The sequence below is a fragment of the Sus scrofa genome, chromosome 15 (genome assembly GCF_054392235.1).
Source record: "Sus scrofa isolate SSC_HxYL_T2T_F1_AM1 chromosome 15, Sscrofa_HxYL_maternal_Yorkshire_Landrace_v2.0, whole genome shotgun sequence".
Lineage (NCBI taxonomy): Eukaryota > Metazoa > Chordata > Mammalia > Artiodactyla > Suidae > Sus > Sus scrofa.
The window spans coordinates 142328114-142352910 of record NC_139397.1 but is presented as its reverse complement, the minus strand read 5'-3'; the positions used below and the strand labels follow the sequence as shown (position 1 = coordinate 142352910).

General features: G+C 39.9%; 1 long non-coding RNA gene across 2 annotated transcripts in view; it reads left to right on the top strand.

The window, feature by feature from the left end:
• The first annotated feature begins 11664 nt into the window (after nucleotides 1–11664).
• LOC146396169 (uncharacterized) overlaps nucleotides 11665–24797 on the top strand; it is a 31917-nt gene continuing 18784 nt past the window's right edge. The window contains exons 1-4 of one of the 2 annotated variants that reach the window (XR_014829623.1): nucleotides 11665–11791; nucleotides 13885–13938; nucleotides 15424–15488; nucleotides 17181–18297. This is a non-coding gene — a long non-coding RNA (uncharacterized LOC146396169). Of the gene's footprint in view, nucleotides 11792–13884; nucleotides 13939–15423; nucleotides 15489–17180; nucleotides 18298–24797 lie in introns of those variants that run through there. The other variant, XR_014829622.1, reaches the window with a different exon arrangement.

The following is a 24797-nucleotide window of genomic DNA, read 5'->3' as shown; positions in this document are numbered from 1 at the left end:
ATAAAACCAGAAAGGAGAGATTGATATTTCTTATAACATTACATATATACACTCAGAATCTAGGCCTCTAATTGATTCAAGAGAAAATATTAAGGCAGCCTATCCCTTACAACAAGGTCTTGGTTTATTAAAAATCCATTATACAGTTTGTAGTAAATTGACCACTTTTCACGAAGGAGTGTTTAAATATAGCAATAACAAAATGAATGCATATTAAAAAATTGGGTGCCAATAGCTGGTTCTGAAGCTCATTAAAACAAATGAAAGACTTGGAATGTTTTCTTGTTTTTTTTTTTTTTTTTTTTTGGCAGAAATTACGCATCCACATTGCAAGTTTAATGATTCTATGTTTGTGATTAAAACTTGAGTAATAATTTTTTTCCTTTGAAGAACATAATAAATGCATGTGGCATGCATAATATTCATTACTTCTCTGTCATATGGTAGGATTTCTGGGTGCTTAAAAATATTAACTCCTTTGCAAAATACCACTCGAGAATAATTTTCATCTTATGGCTCCCATTATAGCAATGAGGAAATAAAAGTAAAAGGATCATGTCAGGTCAGTGGTAGGATCCCAAGACAAATTCAATCACACATGTAACTCAAAGCCCAGGGTCAGGGCCCCCTGTGGGGAATTGGGAAGACCGTATTGGGTTGGCTGCCGTAGGGGTTGTGACGTCAGAACCATAACACCTTGCCTCCCTCCCCTGCTTCCTTTAACATGGACCCTCCATGGATGATATTTATTTATAAGATTGCACTTAATATACACAGAATTGAAAACATAAATCTTGTTGCCAAAGGGCAATGTAAAATATACTATTGATGAACCACTCTATGTTCCCACTTGTCTGTTTCCCAGACATACCAGTTTATTAATTCATTAGTGTGAATGAATCTTTCTCCTAAAATCTCCCCCAACCCCCAACAAAAAGCAAATCCAAAAATAAGCTGTAGGTCCCTAAATCACATAGAGACATAATCAAACTGAAACCCATTACAGGAAACCTAACGTTTTCTGCTTGATGGGCCTCACTTCCCATTCCTGCAGTTCTCAGCCTACCTGGGAACCAGCCTGGTTGGCTCTGGGCATTAAAGAATGACCTAGGTTGTATATTTGCCGAAGCTGGGGGGTTTATTCTTGGTTTTGCTCAGTTGCTTGGCCAGTCGAGTAGGAGTCTATTTAAAATAGCATTCCCTCTCCCCAATATTGGCCTCTGAAATCTTCCATAGTATTGGAAACCTGTTAAAGCATGAACATATGTCCTGCAGAGAGAGGGAGAGTCAAAGAAATCAGGTTGGCGGAGTCAAAGATGCAAATTAAAACCCGGGAAGAATCAATTAAATAGGCACCAAAGGTCTGTTTAAATGATTAAACAAGACGGAAGTGCATCTTGAGATGAATAAATTATAGGTATGCGTGAAAAAATGAAATGAGGGCATGAGAGACTTGTGAAGGGAGCATAAGTGAATAGATGTGAGAGAGGAGAGTTAATACGGGGGATGTGTGCTTGGTCTCAGGTTTTGGTTATTAGATTGATTAAATATGCAGAAATGTCACCATAACCTCTGGGTAACTGTGCAAAACAGGGGTACAAAAGGCGAACTCCCCCAGCTAGAAGAATAACAAGAAGAAGCCGTTGCATTCCTCACAGTGTTAGTGAGCACGTGTCTCCTGATACTCCACTGCTCCTCTTTGTACCCAGTGCAGTGTGTCCTCAAGCTTAATCATGAAGAACTGAGTCTTTCCGTCTCCCACCTGCATGGCTGAAGAGACCTAGGTTAAGCTGCTTTGTAATAATCTTTGTTATAGTAGATGCTTCCCTGAGTGCTTTTTGCGTACCTCACGTACTCGCCCAAACAAGATGAGAATGGCAAGCACCATTACAATTCCAGCTTGCTAGGGGCCGAAACTGCAAAGCAGAGAAACTTAGTTATGTCCACATAGAGCTAGGAGCTGCCCCACGGTGGCCACGTGCAATTGGGCAGGTTGTGCAGTGCACAAAATTGCTGGTTAAGAGGAGGAAAAGAGTCTCAAGTGCTTACAGTTGTGGAGTCTGGCTTGGAGGGCAGATGTGGATCCCTGGTCTGGGCTCTTTCCACCAAGCAATATTGTCTCGGGCCCAGCTTCCCTTGCCAACTCCATCATGGTCTCTCCCGGCCCCTTTCCAAGTGACTGTACCTCTTTTTACATCTTCCATGAATCTATTCATGGTTGAACCAGATAGGCCAATAATAGCCAGTTTCTTTCCTGATGAAATCTGAGGAAATGTCCACTTAGTCTTGGCCCAGGACTGGAGCCCTGGCTTAATTCCTTTTGATGATTTTATGTCAAGTTTCCATGGGATCTGTCACTCTTCCTCTCTCTTCCTCACATAAGCTTCTAAAGGGGCCAAGTGATCCCATCTAGAGGTTTCCTCCCACCAGACCGAATTAGTTCAGAAATCGTTTCTGGGGGAGGGAAAAGAGAAATAAGTTTTAGTTATAGGTATAAAGAGGATATGACTGAGATCCAGCACCAAGTTGTGACTACCCACCTTTCCTATCACAGGCTGTGTGGTGGGGGCAAGGCCTCCCACGAGGCAGGAGACGGAAGGAAGCACGTGCTTGCTGGAAGGGCAGGTTGTTTCCGGGAAGAGATCCATGAGCGAGATGCACTGTCCCATCAGCCCCCAGCCCCCATTCCTGAGAGAGGCTCTTGCCACCTTCCTCCTCACTTGGGATGAGCAAGTGCTTGATGGGAAGAGAATGGGAGCTTCTTCCTGGGTCCTTCCTTGAGAGGGTAGAGGGGGGGATGGAAGAGCCAGTTTTATGGGCCAGGGAAGGATGCTGGGCTGTAGGATGATTTCATTCGTAGGACTGGAAAGGCTTTAGGGGAGCACTACTTTCTCAGAGCATCTCTGAGGGCTTCCCTGCCCTCCGTTCCAACCCCCATCCAGGAACCTCATAGAGTGTACCACTTCTGCAAGATGCCTCTACGGAGAAAGGCTTTTGGAATAAAATGCAGTTTATAGAGACTGAGCCACTCCCGTGGCTGCTCTGTGTAAGGGGAGCTCCCAGCTTGTGGGTGTATTTGCAGGACTGATGTTCCTGGAGAGGGGAGAGGACAGGACTCTCCTTCTCCTCCTCTCTCTGTCTCTGCCCCTCCCTCTCTCTCTCCGTAAGCTATTGATGATTTTGCCTGACAATCCCAGGAGGAATTTTATCCTGTATGAATAGCAAAACAAAGAACACAATCATTATGAAGTTATTTGCATATCAATATGTTAGCAGTTGACTTGAAAGCCAGGAGCCCTGTCCTGAGACAGGGTGGACTCGCCTTCTGATGTGAGCACTGACTACCTGTGGGGGGTTGGCTAGGTCTGGGTGTGACCCATAACCACTTGGGATGCCAGTGCTGTTAGCTCCGTAACAAGATGGTTATATCCGCTGGATCCTTCTAGGCACCCTGTCTCCAGCATGGGATCTTCAGAACAGTAAGAAGGCTCCTGGTTGACAAGGCGTTAAATATCAGCTTGCTCGTCTCTGGGATATTTTTTTCCTCACTGAAAAACACAAGATATTTTTATGTTTTTTGTGTATTTTGGAAGTGAGTACCGCTAGAAGAAATACTTTTCCATAAGCTTTCAAACTGATATATGAATGTGATAAAGAAGGAGAGATAATACTATGGTTGACAAAACAAAATATGGGAGTGAAAAAATAGAAAGAAGCCAAATATTTAACACTCAAGGATAAAAACCAGAATGAGATCATACTATAGGAAGATAATTTGTTTCCCCAAATATTTATTTTAGTTTATCTTTATAGACCATTAGTTTTTTAAATTTAAATTAATTTTTTTATTTTTGATCGAGGTAGAGTCGATTTACAATGTTGTATTAGCTTTAGGTTTACAGCAACATGAATCAGTTATATATATATATACGTATATCTATTCTTTTTTCCTTTATAGATTATTACAGAGCATTGAGTAGATGCCCCTGTGCTATCATGAAATTTTTAATTGTACCTTTTCCAAGCACCTTCTGTTAAAATAGAATTTAAAAGAAATTTTTCTCTGTTGCAACTACAGAACATGGAAGTTCCTGGACCAGGGACTAAACCCACATCATAGCAGTGACCTGAGCCTCTGCAGTGACAATGCCAGCTCCTTAACCCGCTATGCCACAGTGGGAACTCCAAAACAGAATTTTCTAGGTGAAAAATGCAACAGAGTACGAATGCTCCACAACTCACTGTATAGTTGCACCATTTCTTCTTCTTTTTTTCCCAGTCTTACCAATTGTCAAAGGAAGGTAAATCAAAACAAAATAACATTTCCCACTTTTCAGATTAGCAAATAATGAAATAATAATACCTCTGACCCAGAATTTCTACCTCTATAAATATATCCTAAGGAAATTAACATTAGCAGGGGAAATTTTTTTTTTTATTGGAATATATTTGGTTTACAATGTTGTGTTGATTTCTGCTGTGCAGCAAAGTGAGTCAGTTATACACACATATACTCTCTTAAAAATATTCTTTTCCTTTGTGGTTTATCATAAAGCATTGAATATACTCCTCTGTGCTATACAATAAGCCCTTGTTGTTTATTTCTCCGCAATAATTTTGCAAAGCTGTTGAATTTGACGCAAATACCTAGACTATCTCTAGTTGTTACCGTCTTAGCAAAAGGCCCTTATCTGGTTTACACATGGAGATATTTTATTTACACACACCGTCTAATCAGAAAAGACACAGTGCACCTCAAAGAAAAGTGATGGTAACAGGTTCAAAAGACTGCTGGGTAATATTTCACAGGTAAATTATCTCTGTGAACATATCCTTTTTGCTGCTTAGAATGGGGCTATTGCTTTAAGTCTCTGGAGCATTAAGGAAGACATAGCTTTCCCACAGATATAAGTCAGCAGAGAGCGTGAATACCTATTTTATAGGAAAATCTATAGAAGAGGAAATAAGGGGAGAATAAATGGATTTCTTTAGTGGTCAGGATTAAGTATATGGAAGGCTGTATTGTTACAGATGTTCTCTTACTCATTTCTCAGTGGTAAATGAGGGCAGCCTTACAACAAAAAAAGGCATCATGCTAATTGGACCATGTCTCTTTTTACAGAAATGTGAAGGTAAGGGAAAAAGTGAGACAGCACTAAGCCGAATTCCAGGAATATATGTGGCCATGGTCTTTTCTTTAAAGTTCAAAATTGATATTCTGCTCCCCCTTTTTTTAAGGAAATATTTTGAAAACCGAAACTTGTATTGGGAACTGGTGACTAGTCATAAGTCTTTTCTACCCTGGAAACTTGGTTGAAATCCAGTTTGGATAGATTAGCTAAGTGTTATTTCAGTTACAGTCCAGCTTGGTTTTCGTTTTTGAAAGTGGGTAGTTTTATTAACGATTAATTCACATTAACTTCAGCTAAGAGAAAATATTACACCATCTGTCAGACTTCTCAGTTTTCTTTTAATCTTGTGACCTTTCATAAGTCTTGACAGCAGTATATGGCTTGTTCTTGCTGTTGAATGCACTGAGGATAGATTCTGTGTATTTCTGAATCTACTTAGTTGACCATCTCCAAACAATAAGTTTTATCCTCTTTAAATGAAATGTGCAACTTTAAATTATAGAAAGACTCCTAAGTGAAAGTGACTTGCAGGGGCTCCCATAATTAGTTCCTGACATAGGCAGGACAATTATTCTCTTGATTTATGAAGAACTTTCTTCTCGGCTGCCATGATTTTGAGATAAATGCATACTGTGTCTCTCTCTGTTACTGTCCTTTATCTCCATCCTTGTCTCTGTCTTTCTCTCTCTAACACACACACACACACACACACCCCTTTTAGTATTATATGTACTATAGGAAGAAAGAAGCCAAATGGATTTCTTAACATTATGAACAAGGTGTGCATATCTAGAAAATTCAACTTATCAAAGGAAAACCGTGGTTGGGGGGGTATGAATATCTTACGGCAGCATCCACCTTACGTATGCAAGAAATCCCAAGGCAGTTTACTATCTATTGAGTTGAGAAATGTCTGAAAGACTGAATCTAGTTTGAGATATATATGTGTATATATAGATGTAGATATAGCTATAGATCATATATGTGTGTATCTTCACAGACACACGCATACACAAGCTGCATTTTAAGAGAATGACCGATATTCTGTTCCACTGCATTGTCTGTCTTGAGAAGCCACCATTCACTGAAGTACGACCTGAATGGGAATCCCTGCCCCACTCCCTGAAGCTGCACATTGCATTTGCATAATGCTGGGCATTATATTTGCATATGTCAGAGACGTCATTACATAAATGTTTAATTTCATCCAGCATGTTTAAAGATTCTTTTAAAATTTCTGAATCACATATGAATATTTGGGTATCATTTTTTTGAGTGAAGTTATTTTGCCAGAAAACTAATTGTATTTAGAAAATCAATCTGATTTGGATGAGGCTGCTAGATTGGACAAGACTTATTTTAGAGGTTGTGAATTTGCTATAAGTAGATTCAGTATGGATGAAACCCATTCTACTTGTTGGCAAGATACATAGTGAAATCAGGAAGTTCCCAAATAGAACCCAAGCTAAGATCATTTTCCTCTTGGCATCTGCTGTAAAGTCTGGAATTCTTAGTATTAGTCATTTCTTTGAGTCACGGCATTGTTTCCAGAAGGGCTCCTACAGGTCCTTGTTAAAATTATGATGTGTCCTATTCAAGTGGGGCAACACGTTCCTCATTAACCATTATTATTAAGTCAACAAATAAAACATTTATTAAGAATCTGATATTTATCTGACAATAGATTTGGTTCACTTATCACTTCACTTACTTTCAAAGAGAATTTGAATCAACCTAAAGTAAAAAACATACAAACCAACTTGTTCTAAAAGGATAATGAAAATTATCTGAAAAGGCAGATGATGAGAAGGGAGTGTATTTTTTTTTTTTTTTTGTCTTTTTGCCATTTTTTGGGCTGCTCCCACGGCATATGGATGTTCCCAGGCTAGGGGTCCAATCGGAGCTGTAGCCGCCAGCCTACGCCAGAGCCACAGCAACGAGAAATCTGAGCCGCGTCTGCGACCTACACCATAGCTCACAGCAACGCTGGATCCCCAACCCACTGAGCAAGGCCAGGGATCGAACCCGCAACCTCATGGTTCCTAGTCAGATTCGTTAACCACTGAGCCAAACGGGAACTCCTGGGAGTGTATTTTGATGGGGTGTTTGAGGGTTTGAATGTGTTTAATAGTTAGGGTTGCAGCATAGGTTGTGGTTTACTATTATATTAGCTAAAGCATGATTTGTGGATAAATTTATTAATATGAATTTATGAACCTTTCTTCTTCTCCCCAACCCTGGTGCTAAACAGTGTTCTCAGAGCCATTGCACATTTTCCACAGTTGAGTAGAAAATTCTAAGATGGGCAAAAACCCTGTGTGTAGTCTGGTTGTTTCTTGTCTTTGCGTATATTTTCCCTGCTTAGCTTCCAGGTGTTGATAGGGTTAAGTGACGCCATTTCTCTCTCTTTTTTTAAATAAATGTTTGATTGAAGAGTCAGGACTTATTTTCTCTTTGGAAGCCTTCCCACATGGATGGACGCCCTGGGAATGAGAGCAAAATGCACAGGTGAGTTCAGGAGGAAATATTGAAGATTCAGAGTTTACATCAGAGAAGAACACAGATTCAAGGCATCATAGAACCACTCATTGAAAGACAAACATAGATCTAAGAATCAATTATTTATATAGAGGCTTTAGTTAAAAAAAACACAGTTATGTTTTTATGTTCCTATATTCCTCATTGATGTTGCTTTACGTGTGATTGGGATGAATGACGTATGTATATTTATTCGGATGGAGACAGTGTTCGTGGAGGACATTTGTCCTTCTCTTTGTGGGCCGTTCTCTTCCCTACTCTGTCCATGTGATTCAGGTAGGCTGTCATGTCTGACACCAGGAGTGGAATCTGTGAGCCAGGCTTGGCCATTCAGTGTATCAGAGCTGCTTAACCACAGTGATGCTTACAGAGGTGAGAGGAGTGAGCCCAGGGGATGTGCTGGAGCTCTTGGGAAGAAACATTTCCTCTTCTCTGCTGGACTACGCGTCAGGGGTTGCCACATGGAGCCTGAAAATTAAGTCAATGCAGGAGTATCAGAGTCAAGAGATGGAGAACTTTTGACTCTGATGCCTTTATGTGAGACCCTGAATCAAACCATACCTGAAGCTGGAGCTCAAGTGTGGGCACTGCCAGTGACAAACTCAACCACAACAAATGTTCTGGTTAAGTCTATTGGCTGCTTTAACGCTTTAATTTCCTTCTCTTCCTCTCCTTCCTCTTCTCACTCCCCTCCTCCTCCTCCTGGTTCTTCTTCTTCTTTTACATTTAAGCACCTGTGGCATATGGAGATTTTCTGGCTAGGGATTGAATTCCGAACCATATCTGTGACCTACATCACAGCTGCGGCAATGCCAGTCCTTAAACCGCTGTGCCAGGCTGGGGATCAAACCCACGCTGCCACAGAGACAACACTGCTAGAGAGTGTGACAGCAGGAACACCTCAGCTTCTGAAATATAAGCAAATGCTAAGGTTTTCAGACTTCAGGGACATTTAGTATTGTCCTTTAAAATATTTATGAAGTATAATGAATTTAAATTTTTAATGAATTTAATGTTGATTTCCCCCTTAAAAAAAAAAAAACTCGTCTTAAAGATTTCAAGTTAAATTAGAAGAAAAATTATCTTTTTGAATACCTTCAACTAAATGTAGCCTGTTTTACCTTTCTAACTTTCAGAGTCATTTACACCACTTTTGTAGTAAAGTCTCATTACCCTGAAAGAGTTTAAGATCCTTCTGGGAAAGGACAGGTCTTACCTGTATTATAATACATTCTTCTCACACCACACCAATAAACATTAAGTGAAGTTACTTGCAAGCGCTTGGAAAGTCAGGTTGTGGATGTTAGAAGTCTAGGAAGTGAGCCAAAAAATTAGGTAAAGAAATTAAATGTGCAGCCAAAATTTATTGATACTTGAAATTCGCCATATTTAATAGCTGACCACCCACTAATGAAGGGGAAGGGACGTAGGCAGGACCCCGCATAACACCAAGTCCTTGTCTAAGACAGGCTTTGTCTCAAAACCATTCAATGACAGGTAGCTGCACACAGTTATTTACAAAGAAGGTTGATTTGAAAGGAGGGAGAATATTCTTCACTTTGTCATTTGTGTGTATATTTCTTGCAGTTGACTAGCGGCTTCTCAATTTATATCCATAAGGCTTGAGCCTCAATTAATATTGAATGAACGACTTCAGTAGAGAATGAATGGGAGAGCTTTCCCTCCTCTTTTCAATGCTCATTTGAAGCGTTTCCCTCGTTTTTTTCCCTACTGCTTTCTGACTGTTTCTGCCTGCCATTTGGGTGGTTCATGGTAGGGTGTGTGTGTGTGTGTGTGTGTGTGTGTGTGTGTGTGTGTGTGTGTACGTATGCAGCAGTAAGGGGAATCAGGAGTATTGCGCACCTTGGATCTTTCCAGAACTCTTTAATATAAAAATATTTCTGCCTCTTTCTCCAGTTCCCTGTGTGATCTGGTTTGTATATTGCATTTACATTTTATTTCAGGTCTCAGATATGGCATCAGGGCACAGATGGGTGTCTTTGATAGTGCATATTTTGGTGCATGGGTTGAGAAGAGGGTGAAGCGTACAGGAGATGCCTGTGTTCTCTGCTTTGCCATGGAACTGGCCTTGCTCACAGGGATTCTGGCTTTGTCTGTGTGAAAGGAATAGCCAGACTGTGAAACAGTTTGCTTGTTTTGGCCCCTTACATTTTTGGATCGTTCCATAACCCAATCAATTGTGTAGCAATTGGCTCTAAATTTGCCCAAATGTAGTCAGCTGAATACATGTGCACACTTAGGTACTTGCACAGACACCCCCACTGTGCCTGGCCTGAGCATCTTGTAGGCAAGTCCAGACTCTCAATGGCTCAGGATCTGCAGGCATATCATGGGAGGCTGGAGAGTGTAGGGGTTAATGGCACAAGTTCTGAAGTTGGACCGTCTGGGCTCAAGCTCAGGTTCTGTCACATACAAACAGCATGTGGCCTGGAGAATAACATTTGCCTAATACTTCTATTCTTCAGTTTCCTTACCTGTTAAAGGGAGATACCTCTGACTGTATGGGGTTCTTATAAAATCTGAATAAGATAATCCAAGAAAAATGCTTCCTTCGCTTAATACCTGCCAAATAGTAACTCTCAGGAATTGTTGGCTTTCATGTTTATCACACAGTATCATCATCATGTTCATTATTTTCAATACCAGCAGCTTCACATGAAGGTTAGCCATGCTTGATAACTAGGCAGAGGAAGGGGTGTTGAAATTTGAGGAAGCAATGGTGATTTCATGGTAGTGCAGGTAACCTCTGAAGTTGAGGACAATAGGCAAATCAGGTTAGGCTTAGAGTCTGAGCTCCTGTGGATACATTTGCTTCTCCTTGGTGAGCAGCTACTTAGAGGACCAGGCCAAAAGCTGGATCATGATTTTTTCTTTGAAAATCCATAATAGTCCTTAGTAATTTATTATGGGTACGTTTTTGATGGTGAGTGGAAATATTACCTTTGTGTGAAAAGACATATGTATGCCGAAATGGTCACAGGGCTGTAAGAAGGCAAGATGGGGAAATAAGAAATCTATCTGTCTGTCTGTCTGTCTGTCTGTCTATCTATCTATCTATCTATCTATCTATCTATCTATCTATCTATCTATCCATCTATCCATCTACCTATCCATCCAATCTATCAATGATCTTTACATATACAAGCAGCCTTCATTGGTTTCTGGTTTCTTTCTTTCTTTCTTTTCTTATCTTTTTTTTTTTTTTTTTTTTTTTTTTTGGCTTTTTAGGGCTGAACCTGTGGCATATGGAAGTTCCCAGGCTCGGGGTATAATAGGAGCTGTAGCCACAGCAACATGGGATCTGAGTTGAGTCTGCAACCTACACCACATCTCACAGCGACGTTGGATCCCCAACCCCCAGTGAAGACAGGGATGGAACCTGGATCCTAGTCGGGTTTGTTAACTGCTGAGCTGGTTTCTTTTTTCTGATATAAATTTTGGAAATCTCTGTCATATCTTTATATCGTAATTTCTCCTACTCCATAAATGGCAGCAAAACAGAAAAGGGTCCTATGGGAGCTACTGCATTAGTGCATATATAACACGAGGTGTGCAGCTGTGAGATCTCCTGCAGGATTTGAAGGAAACTGGGAGGAGGCTGCTTCTTCCGCCGCAAAGCCTGGAATGCATGGAAGGAACACATCAAAACAAGTTCTCTAAATAGGCAACACACTAGAAGACTTTATTGTGCCTTTGTGACTCTTATTAGTTTGTTTTTGAACTGAGAATTGTCCTTAAATGGAAAATATAAACTGCAGTGATTTCTGAGGATGTCAGCTTTGTCATTCCTGTAACAACCTGTGTCCAGGCTCACTCCCTTCCCCTCCTCTGAACAACAGCTCTGCCTGAGCCTGATGCTGCCTGACTGCTTAGAATTCCTGACTTGTTCTTCCACATTCTTCAGCTCAGAAGATATCATAGACATTTACGCAGGGGCCACCTTCTTTTCACCCTTTAAGGAGGAGGGGGTTAAAAAAAAGAAGACGGAAAATGTGAGATAGGGTGACAAAAGCACAGAAACAGCCAAGACCTTGGACAGAGATAGGAGAAGCTGGTCCATTGTTGGGCTTGAAAGGAAATGAGTCTTCATAAATCCATGCGTGAGTGGAAATTACACTGGGTGTTTTTCCTCTCCTTTGGAATATTTTCCTTTTTACAGAGCTGAAAACTCTTTTGTTTTCCTCTTCTCTAGATGTCTCTCTTATCCTTGGTTTGGGCCCCCTCTTTGTTAGAGGGACACCGCGCTCATCTTTTGCGTATTTATTTTTTAAGAACATTATTGGGGTATAATTGATTTATAGTGTTGTACTAGTTTCAGGTGTATGGAAAAGTGAATCATATGGGTATCGCCATGCTCTTTTCCCATACGGGTTATTATAATAAGAGCATTTAGTAGGCCCTCCTGTGCTCTCCGATAGGTCGCTGTTGTTAGTTATCCATTTCATGTGTAGTGGTGTGTACGTGTTAATCCCATCCTCCCAGTTTATTCCTCCTCTCCATGGTTTCCCAGCCATCAGTTTGATATCAAAACATGTGAGTTTGTTTCTGCTTTATAAATAAGTTCTTTGGTATCATTTTTTTACTTGATTCCACATATAAGGGATATCATGTGATATTTATCTTTGTCTGATTTACTTCACTTAGTGTGATAATCTCTAGGTTAATTCATGTTGCTGCAAATGACATTATTTTTTTCGTTTTTTGTGGCTGAGCGATATTCCACTGTATCACTGTTTGCAGGTGTCGTGATACTGTACATAGACAATCCTAAAGATGTTGCCAGTTGTATTCCTTTTTTTGTTTGGTTGGGTTTTTTTGCCTTTTAGGGCCAAACCTGCTGCATGTGGAAGTTCCCAGTTTAGGGGTTAAATTGGAGCTGCAGCTGCCGGCCTTCACCACAGCCGGAGCAACGTGGGATCCAAGCCATGTCTATGACCTACACCACAGCTCACGGCAACACCGGATCCTCAACCTACTGAGCGAGGCCAGGGATCGAACCTACATCCTCATGGATACTAGCAACCTGCGGAGCCACATGGGATCTCCCTAGCAGTGTTCCTTTTTTAACATGTACTTCTCTTTCTCTTTTTAAAATGTGTCTTCCTTTTGCCTGCCTTCCACAAAACCTTTCTGGTTTTTCCTGGTTATTGTTGGTACGTGTGTGTGTGTGTGTGTGTGTGTGTGTGTGTGTTTTGTACGCATGCATGTCTATGTTTGAATAAGAGTCTAAGGGAAGGAAGTTTAAAAGTTGGGGAAACCAATTGCATTTGGGGAAAGTTATGTTCTCTGAGGCACATTCTTTCTGAGGCGCATTCTTTTTGCCCTGTGCCTGGAGACACATATTCCCTCAGTCGTGTGGTATACCAAAAACCCACAGTGAGTACCAACAGTGGAAAAAAGTCTCCCTTTCCAGCTTTCATATAGGCTACATGGGCTGAGGTCAGAGTCTCTAGGATGGAGTGGTGCCTCGTCTGCTTTCTAGGTGAAAAGTCAGTCAAGAGATAACCCTTGGTGGCTGTTGTCAGAGTCTGCAGCAGAACACAAACGTCGAGTTCTTCTACATGTTGCATGATGAAAGAATGTTGTTTGTGCAAAATCTGATGTGCAGAAGTGCTTATTAGGTGTACCTTGTTAAACCAGGGCCTGATTTAATCATAATGATTGTCTTGTGGTGGGGATTAAATTACAGAGCGTCTCCTATGTAAACAGGTAGACAATTGAAGTTCTCCTGAAAAGAAAAGCACCCATTTGGGCGCTCCTGGAAATATCTGATTTCTCCAAGGCAGAGAAGAATTTGAAAAATCTGACGTTACAGCTTTCAGGCAGCTGGGGAAAGGAGCTGCAGCATTCCCTCCAAGATACATATATTTTCTGTCTAGTGTTCACTCCCGCAGGATGAAAACCAAACCCAAACACAAGCTAACTCATAATCACTTTTCCTCTTCTGGAAAACCCTTAAGAAATGCTTTAAAAAGTTATGGTTCTTTTGGGTTTCTTTGACTTTTAAGTCTTAGGTAGAGGCTGCAATTCTAATTACTGTGCTGCTCCCTTCCAAGACCTGAAAAATTTAATGGGTACCTGAGCAGGAAGATTTAGTTTTTGTTTTAAAACTGTGCTAAGGTAAAGCCTGTGAATGGTTTTGTTTGTTTGTTTGTTTGTTTTTTAATAATGATTTTTGTTTTTTCCATTATAGCTGGTTTACAGTGTTCAATCTTCTACTGTACAGCAAGGTGACCCAGTTACACATGTATGTATACATTCTTTTTTCTCACATTATCATGCTCCATCATAAGTGACTAGACATAATTCCCGGTGCTAAACAGCAGGATCTCATTGCTTATCCATTCCAAAGGCAATAGTTTGCATCTATTACCTCAAATTCCCTCATCTGATCTTGGAAGCTAAGCAGAGTTGGGCCTGGTTAGTACTTGGAAGGGAGCCTGGGAATGTTGTTATTTATTTTCTTATTTCAAGTCAGAGTTATTATTAAAAATGACATATTTTTGAGAGTAAGTTCATATACGTCATGGCCATAAAAATTTTTTTCTAATGGAATTTATGGAATCTGAAATACAAGGATTGTTTTCATTCTTTGAGATTATCTTAAAAGTAATTAAAAGATTCTTTTTTCATCTTAAAGAACGAATACACACAAACATAACTCACTACATTTAGAATGATTAATATTATTTACCTACTGAAATTTATCTAATACATTCATCAATGGTCTCTTTTTAGCAATTGTTCTGCTTAACATGTAAAGTTCTGTTAGATTCTGCTGCATCATTTGGTGCCTGTAAGTTGAAATACTACTAGAAAAACTGTTATATATCATATAAAAAAAAGAGAAAATAATTTGAAACAAATATCAAATATATTTGCATTCAAATGTAAATGATGCCAAGGGGGAAAAAAACTGATGAAAAGTTTTATTTTGAAGTAGTGTTTTCATGGATTTCTTTTTTTAGGCCTTTTGTCTTTTTAGGGCGGCACCCGCAGCATATAAAGGTTCCCAGGCTAGGGGTCAAATTGGTGCTGTAACAGTTAGCCTATGCCACAGCAACGTGGGATCCGAGTCGTGTCTGCGACCTACACCACAGCTCATGGGAAAGCCAGATCCTTAATCCACTGAGCGAGGCCAGGGATCGAACCTGCATTCTCATGGATGCTGGTTGGGTTCGTTAACCACGGAGCCGTGATGGGAACTCCATGATATAACGTTTTCACGCTCTGTAATTTCATGCATGTAAAGCACACACATGCTGCCTAAATTGGCTGCAAAAGCCTTTTGTGATTGTTCATGACACACATGCCTGGTTCTAGACATTAATTTTTACCAGGACCCCCAATATATTATAAATTTTATAAGTGTGAAATTAAGTTAAATGATGTATGTCCTAGAACCCTTACAAATATGCAAAAGCATGACCTATTTTTCTTGATTTCCTTATTATATACTATTTTATTTTCTAATAAATATTTTTTTTTGTTCGAAACTCCAAAAGGCAGGAGTTTGAGTGATATATGACATTCTAGACCCACTATTGTGCAAATACTTTTTGTTTTCTTTCCTAGGAAGTATAACTTTTGACCCAATTGAGACGAACTCTCTCATCTGAGAAAACTTTGCTCTTAAAAGTGATAGTTTTAAGCTATAAAGCAAACACTACCATATCATTAGCAATTCAAAAGTAACAAAAATAAACTATCTCAACGTTTACTGTACCTCTAGATTTGAAGACAGTCTGTTATGAAATGACCAAGCTGTGCAATGAAATCTGAGTACCACCCCAGAAGGTAGGCAAAATAGAATTCCATGTCAGCCTCAAGATACAACAATGTAACATAGTCTGTCTTTTTAGAATGCCTTACTCTCTGTCCTTCCAACTGGCCTACTTTTCAAGGACAAATCAACTGCCCCGTTGTGAAGCTTTCCTCATGCCTCCTGTCTGATTTCCAGGACATGCAGAAGTTCCCTCCACAACATACCTCTTCATGCATATATTGTAGTGGTCATTATATAACAATTATTTCTATGTGTATATTGTTAGATGATGAATTCTTTCTGTACTAAACGTATAGCTGACTACATTCTCATGGATGCTGGTTGTAAGCAATCATGTATTCAGCTATACGTTTTCAGAACTGAATCCAATATTGGGCATAGGATAGATGTTCAATAAATATTTGTCACTTGGAACAATGTATTTATCAAGAAACTTCAAGTCCTGTCATTTGGTAATCAGTGGCTTTCGAGCTCTCTGTACAGTAATGTTCTGTAAAAAAATATTTATCACAACTCAGAAACACAGTCTTACAAACACAACCAGCATGGTATATGATACAGCATTTTCTCTCCCTTAATATGTGTGATGTACACTAGTTTGTTGTATTATGTTGTATTCCATTCCATCCCATTCCATCCTATTGTATTCTACTCTAATTTTTAAATTGGGCTCTAATTTACTAACTTGTTTTTCTGAACTACTTGATAACCCACAATTTGAAAAACACTATTTCATCTTTGTAGTTTTAAGCTATCTGTTTTTTAAATTATGGTTTCAAGGTAATCTGTCTTTTTTTTTTTCTTTCCCCTTTTTAGGGCTGCACCTATGGCATATAGAAGTTCCCAGGCTAGGGGTCAAATCAGAGCTGCAGCTGCAGGCCTGTACCACAGCCACACCACAGCCACAGCAACGTGGTATCTGAGCCCCATCTATGGCCTATGCCATAGTTGCAGCCATGTCAGAGCCTTAACCTACTGAGCAAGGCCAGGGATCGAACTCGTGCCCTTATGGACACTATGTCAGGTTCTTAACCTGCTGAGCCACAAAGGGAACTTCAGTCTGTCCTGTTTTTAAAGGTTATCAGAGATTCAGCTTCTTATAGTCATCTTCTAAAACTTATTCCACTGGAAATGACCAATGTATAAATAAAATATTACATCGAAGTAGTCCTATTATTAAATTTTTCCAAGGCTTCTCTTCTGTATCTTGGTAGAGAGATTAGCAAAAATTACCTAGTTCTGGTCTTACATAGTCTACTACAGTGTTCCATAAGAAGTTATAAGTAGTGAAGTATTTAAAAAGTCATATGTCCTGATAGTTGACTGGTAGCCATGACACATTGGGTATCTGAATTCATGTAACAAGGAATCAGTTACCAAGAAAATTGCAAAAGGATTTCCTTGGCATAACTACCTGGAAAACTCAAAGTTAAAGTCTTAGAAATTTATCATAATTCTTGACTCCAAACCCACAAAGAAAAAAATTATTGAACAAATGGTTTCTATGATCCAGGAAGTGAGCACCGCAAATAAGCTTACAAAAACAGTTAACTACACACCATGGCATCCCTCTGTGCTTCAGTTACAATGGGGCGGTGACTTACTTCGTTGGAAAATGCTGTCAGGAGGCAGATCCTTCTCTCTGTAAAGTCAGAGGGAACAAGTCAACCTCTTGCTGATTTCCATTATCTTATCTGCCACAGGTAGGCTATCCAAGTAGACATGGAGATGAGATGGTTCTTCTGGATAACTCGAAGGGATTCCCTTTGGAAGTGACAATGTTTTTGCAGTTTTATCATGCCTGAGCTAAATATAAGCACTGTATCTCATTACTTTTAATGTGGGGCTTTTGATATGTATGTAGGTATCATCTTTAAAATCCAGCAATGCCACTGCTGTTGGCTGATTAGTAGAAGAGGAATGTGAATTTTTCAAAAATGTTTTGATTCTGTTGACTCAATAAAGTTTTATTCTCTAGAGCTGTGCTCTCCAATATGGTGGCCTTAGCCATATGGGACTATGGAAATTCAATTAAAACCAAACAAAATGAAATTTTGATTATTGAGTCACAGAGGTCACATTTAAAGGGCTCAATATCCATTACTGCAGGAGGTCCTATTGGACAGCACAATTCTCAATAGAGAACACTTGATTTGATTAATATCTAATTTCCTCAGTCATTTGTCTGATTGTTGAAAAGGAAAGGTGGCAGGAAGGTTGAGATATGACAGTGGAGACATCCATACAGGGAAAACATTTATTTTCGTTCTAAGGGCCTCTTATTTTACAATGTTCTATTCCCACTGTAACTGTTCTTCTGTATAGTTTATACTCTGGTAATACCCTTCCTTGGGCCACTTCTCCCTGCATTTTTGGTCCTTGGCTCACTGCGTTCCTTGGAGCTCCAAGGGAGGTGTCTTTGCCTCTTGCTTCAGTGTATATGCCAGAACCTTTGTGAAAACTTCTCTGACCCCATCAAACCCAAAATTACCCTACATTTTTAAGTGCTCAAAGCATTTTACTTGTACCTCTATTACAGCATTTTCCCCTCTCAATTAAAGTTTTACGTGTCTTGGAGTTCCTAGTGTAGCACAGTGGGTTAAGGATCTGGTGCTGTCTCTGTGGCAGTGTGGGTTCAATCCCTAGCCTGGCACAGTATGTTAAGGATCTGGTGTTGCCACAGCTGTGGCATAGGTCACAGCTGCGGCTCAGATTCCATTCCTGGCCTGGGAACTTCCATATGCTGTGGGTCTGGCTGTAAAATTTAAAATAAACAGACAAATAAATAAATAAATGAATTTTACATGTGTAAGTCTCCCACTGGATTGTAAGCTTTTTGAAGAAAAAGAGGACCCGTCTCTCTCTCCCCTCCACAGCTTTTTATGCATAACTGCTTAACAAAGACTATAGAGAGCGAATTAAATTTCCTTTGGAGTGAGGAATAAAAAAAGCTGGCTGTTTGAAGTCAAGTGAGGGTTTGCCTAAAGACACACTGCTGGGGGTTGGGTAGGGTTGCAAAGGATGCAGGCAGGAGGAAGACAGAGCCAACCACGAGACAGCTAACCTTGTCTGGTCACAGACTTGAGAGGTGGCTGCAGGCTGGCCATGTTTCATAGGTCACAAAACACCACAGGGCATTCCTCCTGGCGGAGACCAACCCCAGGCAGCATGAGTCACTCTCTCCCAGAGCTCATGTGGCACTTAATCCATGTCTCTGCTCTATTCTGTGTCCTCAGGCCGGGAGCTTTTTGGTGTCAATGTCACTATCTCACCCTGTCACCCCTCCTCTCCACATGGTCTGCTCCATCCATTCTAGGTCCTAGGTCATACATTCCAGTAAGAGGTTCTCAGTAAATTGTGGCTGAATAAATCCAAATGGGGCTAAGAAATAAGTGAAAGATAGGTTCATTTGTGCCATATTTTAGATTCCACATATAAGGGATATCATATGGTTTGTCTTTCTGACTGACTTCACTTAGTATGAGCATCTCTAGGTCCATCCATGCTATTGCCAATGGCTTTGTTTTGTTCAGGGACCTGTATTCATTCTCTTGGGATAGAAGATAACGGAAAACAGCATGAGAAAAAAGAAGGGATACATACGAATGACTGGGTCACTATGCTCTATATCAGAAATTGACACAACACTGCAAGTCAATTATACTTTAAAAAACAAAGGAAAAAAAGAAAAAAGAAAAAAAAAAACAAATGAGTGAAAGATCATCACAGGTAGAATGTGAAATGTGTAAGATGGTGGAGTACAAATAGGAGTGCGGCACGTGTTGCCAGAGATATTTTATTTATTTTTAAATAGCATGGGGTCTTTGGGTCATCTCCCCCATTTAACCCAGCCGTATCTTGGCATGCCTGGAATTCTGAATGAGGTTGGATCCATCATCACGTCTATTTTTCCTACAAAGAGCCTGTTTTAACTGGAGATAAAACTCTCTTTCTTCATCTTCAAAAGGACGCTCAAGACGTTTTGAAGAAAAATTCTCCCCTTTGACTTTTCTCTCTCCATGTTTCCTGGGGTCACTGTGGAGTGAATTTGGAGACTCAGGGCTGGAGTATGTGGAACCTGGAACTCTTGCCACGGTGGGAGGGAAGTTCATCAAAGCACACGTGTGGTCAAGGAAACTTAAAAATACAGCTGATTTCTCAAGGTGAAAAAAAATTCATTAAGCTTTCAATAAGCTGCTTCTTTCTGAAGAAATCAGTTGATTTACTTACCAAAAAACAAAAAAAGCTGCCAGCTGAGGAAAACGCAACGCACTCTTCCAAAAGGATCCTTTGAGTAGAAGGAACACGTAAATTCCAAGAAAATTTAGTTAGAAAGAACAGTTTATTCTCACTGGTGCCTTCTCATCACATCAGTATTTATTCCCCCCAAATGCCCTTTATTTATTCATTTTAAACCATTGGTGTCTACATGTTGGTTCGTACATAAAGAACTTTTCTTACCACAAAGACCCTTTGGGGACACCACGTGGAGACCTCAGTTATCCTTTTAAACTCCCAAGAGTCTAAAACCTAATGTCTGCAGAGACAAACAGGAGGGCTACTGCAAGGAGGCAGAAGCCTACGTCGTTAGGATGTAGGCCTCTCACCAAGAAAATCACTAGCTGTTCCAGCATGAGCTGGTTTACCATCAATCCATAAGATGGAGGTAGGGTGTGCCAGTTTCAGACTGTGTAACTTCTATTTACTGAAACTGTAACACATAGTCATTGTAAGCTACAATTATCCACAGTTTAGTCTGTTTATGAAACCATTTTGTGGTTATTTATTAAAAATAAAATTTATGTGTGCTTATTGAAGCTATATTTTGGCAGGCAAAGGAGGTTGGCAGAAACGTTTGAGTCAACAGCCAGGATCCAGCCACTCTTTATGTCGTCATATAAAAACTTGTCAAATAATATTTAGTTTCTAATCTTCAGTTGCAAACATAGGGTTAGTCATGAAAATGTTCTGTGAGTAGGTCTCCTTGAAACAAGAACCTAGGTGTTTGGATTTCAGTAAAGGTGATAATTAGGTTTCTGGCTTGTTTAGGGGCAATCTGTTATTCCTTTTCTTCTACCAACTTCTATTACCTGTTTTTTTTTGTTTGTTTGTTGATTTATTTTTTTTTGTACAAGTTCCTCATGTCCTTAAAGAGTTGTTTTATAATGATTTGTAAAATATAAGCTGTTTGTTTAACCACCAATTCTAAAATCCAAAACCAAATATGTTACTCATGATTAAGAAAAAATTATCCTGCCAGAGTAGTCATTGTTGTCCTTTATTGGAGATCTTTCGAATGCAAACAGATTATTTATTTTTTATGGAACTTTTTAGTTATTTAAATCCCTATGCTTACTTTTCTAATGCCTTCTTTTTTGTTTTGTTTTGTTTTGTCTTTTCAGGGCTGTACCTGCGACATATGGAGGTTCCCAGGCTAGGGGTCTAATCTGAGCTGCAGCTGCTGGCCTATGCCACTGCCACAGCAATGCCAGATCTTTTTTTTTTTTTTAAATTTCTTAGTAATTTATTATTATTATTATTTTAATAGTTATTTCCCCAGTACAATTTTTTTTTCTACTCTACAACATGGTGACCCAGTTACACATACATGTACAGATTCTATTTTCACACATTACCATGCTCCATCATAAGTGACTAGACATACTTCCCAGTGCTACACAGCAGGATCTCATTGCTAATCTATTCCAAAGGCAATAGTCTGCATCTATTAACCCCAAGCTCCCCAACCACCCCACTCCCTCCCCCTCCCCCTTGGCAACCACAAGTCTGTTCTCCAAGTCCATGATTTTATTTTCTGTGGAAAGGTTCATTTGTGCCTTATATTAGATTTCAGATATAAGTCATAGCATATGGTATTTGTCTTTCTCTTTCTGACTTACTTCACTCAGGATGAGAGCCTCTAGTTCCATCCATGTTGCTGCAAGTGGCATTATTATTTTTTTATGGCTGAGTAGTATTCCATTGTGTATATATATATATACATACCACATCTTCCTAATACAGTCATCTGTCATGGACATTTGGGTTGTTTCTATGTCTTGGCTATTGTGAATAGTGCTGCAATGAACATGTGGGTGCATGTGTCTTTTTTAAGGAAAGTTTTGTCCAGATATATGCCCAAGAGAGGGGTTTCTGGGTCATATGGTAGTTCTATGTATAGTTTTCTAAGGTACCTCCACACTGTTCTCTGTAATGGTTGTGCCAGCTTACATTCCCACCAACAGTGCAGGAGGGTTCCCTTTTCTCCATACCCCTTTCAACATTTGTTATTTGTGGACGTATTCATGACGGCCATTCTGACTGGTGTGAGGTGGTATCTCCTGGTAGTTTTGATTTGCATTTCTCTGTTGAGCATTTTTTCATGTGCTTGTTGGCCATCTGTGCACCTCCCTTGGGGAAATGTCTATTCAGGTCTTTTGCCCATTTTTCCACTGGGTTGTTGGCTTTTTTTGCTGTTGAGTTTTATAAGTTGCTTATATATTTTAGAAATTAAGCCCTTGTCAGTTGCATCATTTGAAACTATTTTCTCCCATTCTATAAGTTGTCTTTTTGTTTTCTTTTTGGTTTCCTTTGCTGTGCAAAAGTTTGTCAGTTTGATTCGATCCCATTGGTTTATTTTTGCTTTTATATCTGTTGTTTTGGGAGACTGACCTAAGAAAACATTTGTAAGGTTGATGTCAGAGAATGTGTTGCCTGTATTCTCTTCCAGGAGTTTGATGGTGTCTTGTCTTATATTTAAGTCTTTCAGCCATTTTGTGTTTATTTTTGTGCATGGCGTGAGGGTGTGTTCTAGTTTCATTGATTTACATGCAGCTGTCCAGGTTTCCCAGCAGTGCTTGCTGAAAAGACTCTCTTTTTCCCATTTTATGTTCTGAAAGGAAATAAAATGTCATTAAGTAAAGGACTTTGGATTAGAGAAAAGAAGTGTACTGCGGACAAATAGAATAAAGTAATTCTTTGCTTTGGATGTACTTGCACAGTAGAATTGGTGGGAGAAAAGGAAGGACTTAGTATGAAATTATTCAAGAAGAAATCTGTCCTGAAAGGGAGTTTCTGAGCTGTGATAATCAGGAGTTGAAAAAAAGACTGCCCAGCGTACTTCTTGCTACTTCCTTAAATATCTTGGCTGTGAGTCATCGCTGAAATTGTGCTTAGTTTGCCTTGAAAGAATGTCTGATCCCAATTTTATGACAGCTATACATTTTACACATCAAATATTTCTTGTCTCTCCATTCCTTTTCTCTACTAGAATTTGGCTTTGGTTCTAGTAGAAGAGCTGTTTTCAGGGTTTCCTTGTTGATAGGGATTTGGTCCTACAATTAAATGCTTGTTACCAAAGCATAGTTCAATTCCATACATGTTTCATTTATTGGGCATGTTCTGTCAGGTTTTCTAAGACAGAGTCATTCCCAGAAGAAGCTTACAAAGTGATAAAATGTATTATCTGTGAGTGATCTGTATCCCACAGTTGGTGGGAGTTTGTGTACCATTAACATGATAAAACCTTATTTTGAATCCACCAAGTACAAGAATCCTGAGGCTGGGAGAAGTCTGATGTACTTGAAGACAGAGACTCAGCATGACTGGAGTGGGAACAGAGGGATCTGTCTGCATCAGTAGGACCTGAAAAATGTCATTGCAGGGTTTCAAGCAGAGAAACAAAAGACTCAGGCAGATTGTGTTTCCGAGGAAGCAGTTTGGGAGAGCGGAGTAGGAAGGATGTCTCTAAAAGAGTGATTTCTGTAGAAGTTTTGGGGAGAAGAAGAATTGGTCAGAGAAAATGGTGATTTGGGCTTTGGGTCCAGTAACAGCCTTGGATGACCCCACAGGAAGGAGTGGGGTCCTCCAGAGCATTCCTATGATGCTGAGATAGTTGGGCATTCATTACCTCCACACTCCATCATAATTGGATATGGGCCTCCACAGGATGGGTCGTGACCTGGGGCAAGGCAGCTCTTTGCAGCCAAAGAAACCCTAAAGGGGCTGACATCACACCCAATTTCTGGATAATAAGTCCTTCATTGAAGCAGAATCAGAGCGATGTGTCTCAGTGTCTACTGTACTAACTTTATCTGCATTAAAGCATGCTGACAGTTTTGGGGGAGTTCCCTTTGTGGCTCAGTGGTTAACGAATCCAACTAGGTTCCATGGGGATGTGGGTTTGATCCCTGGCTTCGCTAAGTGGGTTGAGGATGAGGTGTTGTCATGAGCTGTGGTGTAGGTCACAGACCCGGCTTGGATCCTGAATTGCTGTGGCTGTGGTATAGGCCGGCAGCTACAGCTCTGATTCAACGCCTAGCCTGGGAACTTCCATGTGCCATGGGTTCAGCCCTAAAAAGCAAAAAACAAACAAACGAATAAACAAACAAACAAAAACCCAAGAAACAAACAAAAAAACATGCTGACAGTTTGGGGAGAATGGATTAGAGATGGAAAAGAGTAAGATTGGGAAACCAGTTAGGTCGTCTTTAAATTGTTCAATGGGAGATGATGATAATTTGAACTATAGGGGGAGTGCTGAGTGCAAGGAAGAGAATGGAATCAAAAGATGGATTTTTGGCATAGATCCTATAGGAACAGAGGATGGAGCAGCTGAGGGGAGTAAGGGAGAGAAAGACACCGAGGATGATTCTCAGAGTTTTGGCATGAGCAAGTGGGAGGAGAGACACCATGCCCAGAGGAGAGGAATGCTCAAGAAGAAGACTTGTAGGGCAAAGGCAGTGATGGGATTAAAGGGTTTTCCTTTGCATAGATAAATATAATATGTTGGTGATTCAGCCAAGTGGAGACATCAAGCAGAAAGGTGGATGTATGACTCCAAGCTTAGGAAAGAGTTCTGCACGTTGCTTTATGTTGTTGTTTCTGTTGGTACAGAGCAAGTTGCAGGTGCCAACTCCTAGCAAAGGGATGTGGTAGAATGGGAAGGCAGTTCCACAGGGAACCCTAGGGAATAGCCATCTCTAGATGAGGAGAAATGAACAAAGGACCCTGAGGCACCATGATGGTGGAAGGAAGGAAACCAGGACAGTATGATGTCGTGGAAGTTTGGGAAGGAGGGCACTGTTAGCATTTCTGTTAGCAAGGGAGAATATCTACTTAAATGTTTATTAATAAGGAAAAATATCTATTTAAACATTTATTGATCATTATCAACATCTCTGTTGAGACATACTCAACATATCACACAATTCATCCATTTCAAGTGTACAGTTCAATGATTTTATTTTCTTTTTTTAGTAAATTTAACAAGTTGTGCAACAATCACCATAAATCAGTTTTAGAGCACTTTATCACCCAGA